The sequence below is a fragment of the Gossypium hirsutum genome, unplaced genomic scaffold, assembly GCF_007990345.1.
Source record: "Gossypium hirsutum isolate 1008001.06 unplaced genomic scaffold, Gossypium_hirsutum_v2.1 scaffold_909, whole genome shotgun sequence".
Classification (NCBI taxonomy): domain Eukaryota; kingdom Viridiplantae; phylum Streptophyta; class Magnoliopsida; order Malvales; family Malvaceae; genus Gossypium; species Gossypium hirsutum.
Genome location: NW_024403333.1, coordinates 11,172 through 16,043, shown reverse-complemented (window position 1 = coordinate 16,043; position 4,872 = coordinate 11,172). Strand labels below are relative to the sequence as shown.

Below are 4,872 nucleotides of genomic sequence, written 5' to 3'. Positions count from 1 at the left end.
AAATTTCAGCCATACTTAACTGGAAGGCTCTGAGAAATATTACTGAGGTTCGGAGCTTTTTGGGACTTGCCGGTTACTACAGACGATTTTGTAAAGGGTTTCTCGATGATAGCCACACCAATGACGAAACTACTTCAGAAAGATGTTAAGTTTGAATGGACAGAAAAATGTCAGAAAAGTTTCGATCAACTAAAAACTTATTTGACTGAAGCTCCAGTACTAGTGCAGCCCGAATCAGGCAAAAGAGTTTGTCATTTACAGTGATGCATCCTTACTTGGGTTGGGTTGTGTATTGATGCAAGAAGGTCGAGTTGTAGCTTATGCGTCGAGGCAATTGAAGCCACATGAGAAAAATTATCCAACCCATGATCTTGAATTAGCTGCCATCGTATTCGCTTTGAAAATATGGCGACATTACTTATTTCGTGAGAAGTGCCATGTATTTTCGATCACAAAAGTCTCAAATATTTGATGACTCAAAGAGATTTGAATCTGCGACAAAGACGTTGGCTCGAGTTGTTTAAAAGATTATGAGCTTGTCATTGACTATCACCAGGGAAAGGCTAATGTGGTTGCGGATGCTTTAAGTCGTAAATCACTGTTTGCTTTACAAACAATGAATGTACACTTGTCTGTTCTATCCGATAATGTGTTAGTAGCAGAATCAAAGGCCAAACCATTGTTGATTCATCAAATTCGTGAAGCTCAGAAAGTCGATGATGAATTGGTCGCAAAACGGGCTGAATGTGTTTCGAATAGGGAATCAGAGTTTCAAATTGATGATGACGATTGTTTTAGGTTCAGAAGTCGTTTGTGTGTTCCAAGAAATTCAGAACTTATTTCGATGAACTTGAGCGAGGCTCATAGTAGCCGAATGTCTATCCACTCGGTAGTACAAAAATGTACAATGATTTGAAACGTCAGTTTTGGTGGCCTGGTATGAAACGAGACATTTCTGACTTTGTTTCGAAGTGTTTGATATGTCAACAAGTGAAAGCGGAACACCAAGTGCCTTCGGGATTACTTCAGCCGATCATGATACCCGGGTGGAAGTGGGATCGAGTCATGACAGATTTTGTATCTGGATTGCCATTGTCATCAAGCAAGAAAGATGCGATCTGGGTTGTTGTTGATAGACTGACAAAGTGGGCTCATTTTATCCCTGTACGTACAGATTATTCTCTTGGCAAGCTAGCTGAAATGTATGTATCCCAGATTGTAAGGTTACATGGAGTACCAATTTCTATTGTGTCAGATAGAGATCCGAGACTCACATCGCGATTTTGGAAGAAATTGCAAGAAGCTTTGGGTACCAAGTTGCATTTTAGCATCTCTTTTCATCCCCAGACTGATGGTCAATCCGAGCGGATAATTCAGATACTCGAGGATATGTTGAGATGTTGCATCCTTGAGTTTAGTGGTTCATGGGAGCGGTATTTACCTTTGATTGAATTTGCTTACAACAATAGTTTTCAATCAAGTATTAAGATGGCACCTTACGAGGCTTTGTACGTTCGTAAATGCCGTACACCATTGTTTTGGACCGAGCTCGGTGAAAGTAAAATTTTCGAGCAGAAAGTAAAAATAATTCGTGAAAGTCTAAAGGCAGCATCAGATCGTCAGAAGTCGTACGCGGATTTAAAACGAAGAAATATTGAGTATCAGGTGGGAGACAAAGTGTTTCATAAAGTTTCACCTTGGAAAAAGATACTCAGATTTGGCCGTAAGGGCAAACTGAGTCCGAGGTTCATAGGGCCGTATGAAATATCCGAACGAGTTGGTCCAGTGGCATATAGATTGATTTTACCCCATGATCTCGAAAAGATTCACAACATTTTTCATGTTTCGATGATTCGACGTTACAGATCTGATCCTTCGCACATAATTAATCCCTCCGAGGTTGAAATTCAATCCGATATGAGTTATGAAGAAGAACCGATTCGTATCCTAGCTCGTGAAGTGAAAGAGTTGCGAAACAAAAGGGTTCCGTTAGTAAAGGTGTTATGGCTCAAACACGGGATCGAAGAAGCTACTTGGGAAACCGAGAACTCTATGAAAGAACGATACCCAAACCTATTTACCGGTAAGATTTTCGGGGACGAAAATTTCTTAAAGTGGGGGAGAATTGTGACAGCCCTAATTTGACCTTAGTCGGAAAGTGGTTTCGGGACCACAAAACCGAGTCGTAAAAATAATTAACCATTAAATTTTGTGTTTATTGTATGTGAAAAAGGCATGTGTGAAAGTTTCATGCTTAAATTTTTGTCATTTGTATGCGAAATAATTAAATAGGACTTATGTGAGAAAATTTAGAAATGTGTTAGGCAAATGTTGAAGTGACTTATTAATGCATGTTATAAAAATGATGGGTTTGCATGTCAAATTTCCATTATGATAAGTAGTGGCCGGCCATGATGGGATTATATACATATAATATGTATTAATTATTAGTTAGTAGCCTTATATCTTATAACATAAATAAATAAAAAGGAAAAGTAATGAAAATAAGGAAAGGAAGGGTGATGAAAACAAATCTTGAATTTTTGGTTCTTCTTGGCCGAATGTAAAGAGGAAGATGGCTGAAACAGGGGAGAATTTAACTAATAAACTGTACTAATTGGCCCAACCAAAAATTCTAGAAACAAATTAGTAAATATATGTATGAGTCTAGTTTCAGGAAAAATTTACGGAATTGGATTTCGAATTTTAGAACTCGAGATATGATTTTTAGAGTGACTGTGATGCAGTTAGCCAGCTCGTCTGGAAATTTTAAAAATGAATTGTATGAGCTGTTTAAGTAAGGAATTAAGTCCGTTAGCACCTCGTGTTCGACTTCGGCAACGGTCTCGGGTACGGGGTGTTACAATTTTCTTGTTCAAGAGTTCTACTTGATTAGAGAGCATGGTGATCGAATCGACGTTATAAACGCCGACTGTTTTCGTTGGCTTTGTTCTCATGACTTGCCACTGATAATTCTTCAGTGACATCTCTTCTATAAATTCATAAGCATCTTTAGGTGTCTTATTATTGATGGTTCCGCCAGCAGCTGCGTCAACCATTTTTCGAGTCGAAGGGTTCAGGCCATTATGAAACATTTGAATCTATAGCCAGAGTGGTAACCCATGGTGAGGGCATCTTCTTAAGAGGTCCTTGTATCTCTCCCATGCATCTAGAGTGTTTCTAAATCCATCTGCACAAAAGAAGAGATACAATTACGTAATTTAGCCATTTTAGCCGGTGAAAAATATTTTAATAAAAACTTTCGGTCATTTATTCCCAAGTAGTAATTGACCCTCGTGGTAACGAATTCAACCATTGTTTAGCTTCGTTTCTCAACGAAAAAGGAAATAACTGAAGGGGAATGGCGTCATCAGAAATGTCATTAATTTTAAATGTATCACATAGTTCCAAAAAGTTTGCCAAGTGAGTAATGGGATCTTCGTCCTACAAACCATCAAACTGAACAAATTACTATATCATTTGAATTGTGTTAGGTTTCAGTTCAAAAGTATTTGCAGCTACAGCAGGTCTAACTATGCTCGATTCAGTTCCTGTTAAAGAAGGTTTAGCATAATCATACATAGTGCGCGGAGTAGGATTTTGATTGACAACAATCGCAGGAGGTAGCAGATTTTCTTGGTTTTCAGTCATCTCCTCTGTTGTGGTTGAAGTATCCTCCTCTTACTCTTCCTCTGTGTATCGTAAGCTTCGCCTTATTTCTCTTCAATTTCTGTGAACTATGCGATCGATCTCACTATCAAACAGTAATGGTACTGACGAATTTCTTTTGGCCATAAACTAGAAAAACCTGTCAGAAGAAAATAAATGAAGGATTATAAAAGAAAATAAAAATAAAAATTTCAATTTCAATGAAAGTAAAATGGCTAAAGTAATAAAAATCGAGTGTTTCTAATATCTTAGATCCCCAGAAACAGCGCCAAAAACTTGGTACGTGATATTCGCAACAGGTTTTAAAAATTTATAATTAAGCGTTCTTAAAACTAACTATTATCACGATGAAGGCAAGTGTACCTATCGAACAGTAGTATAGCTTTAGCAAGATCGGATTGTCAAACCCAAGGGAACCAAGATTACTAGTAATTACTTTCTTTTTATTATCTAGCCTAAAAATTGAGGGATTTGTTTATCTAAATTAATTAACTAAACTAAGAGTGCAGAGAGAGAAATTGGGGAAAAGCTTTTGGGATTATTCGATTGATTAAGACAATACCCAACAAAAAATCCACCTAGACTTCACTTGTTATTTGACTCTAAATCAAACGATTTATTCATTTGACTTGATCCGTAGAAATCCCTAAGTTATATTATTATCTCTCTCGAGACTAATAACGTCTAACCCTAGGTTGATTAATTGAAATCTCTTTCTAATTAACACCTAGTGTTGCATTAACTCGATCTATGGATCCCCTTATTAGGTTTCACCCTAATTCGACAAAATCTTATCACCCTATCTCTAGGCATGCAATCAACTCCACTTAATTATAACAAATTTACTCTTAGATAGGGTCTATTCCTTCTCTGAATAAGAGCATTAACTCGAATCAATATCCTAGAAGATTAAAACCAGAATTAAGAACACATAATTAAGAACAAGTCAAATATTTATCATACAATTCAGATAATAATAACAAGATCTGTCTTAGGTTTCATTCCCCTTAGGCATTTAGGGGGTTTAGTTCATAATTATAGAAGAAAACATCTCAGAAGAATAATGAATACAAAACATAAAGAAAACCCAAAACCACTGGATGGAAATTGAAGGGAGATCTTCAGTCTTGATGATAAGTCCGGCTTCTGAGATGGACCAATCGGCTTCCCTTGAGTAATTCCTTGCTTCCTACTCTACGTCCT

The 4,872-nt window shown here is 37.1% G+C and overlaps 1 non-coding gene across 1 annotated transcript; it reads left to right on the top strand.

Moving 5' to 3' along the window:
• The first annotated feature begins 3,117 nt into the window (after nucleotides 1-3,117).
• On the top strand, nucleotides 3,118-3,223 carry LOC121227469 (small nucleolar RNA R71). Its single transcript, XR_005925072.1, has one exon. It is a non-coding gene; the product is annotated as a small nucleolar RNA R71 (small nucleolar RNA).
• The last annotated feature ends 1,649 nt before the right edge of the window (nucleotides 3,224-4,872 follow it).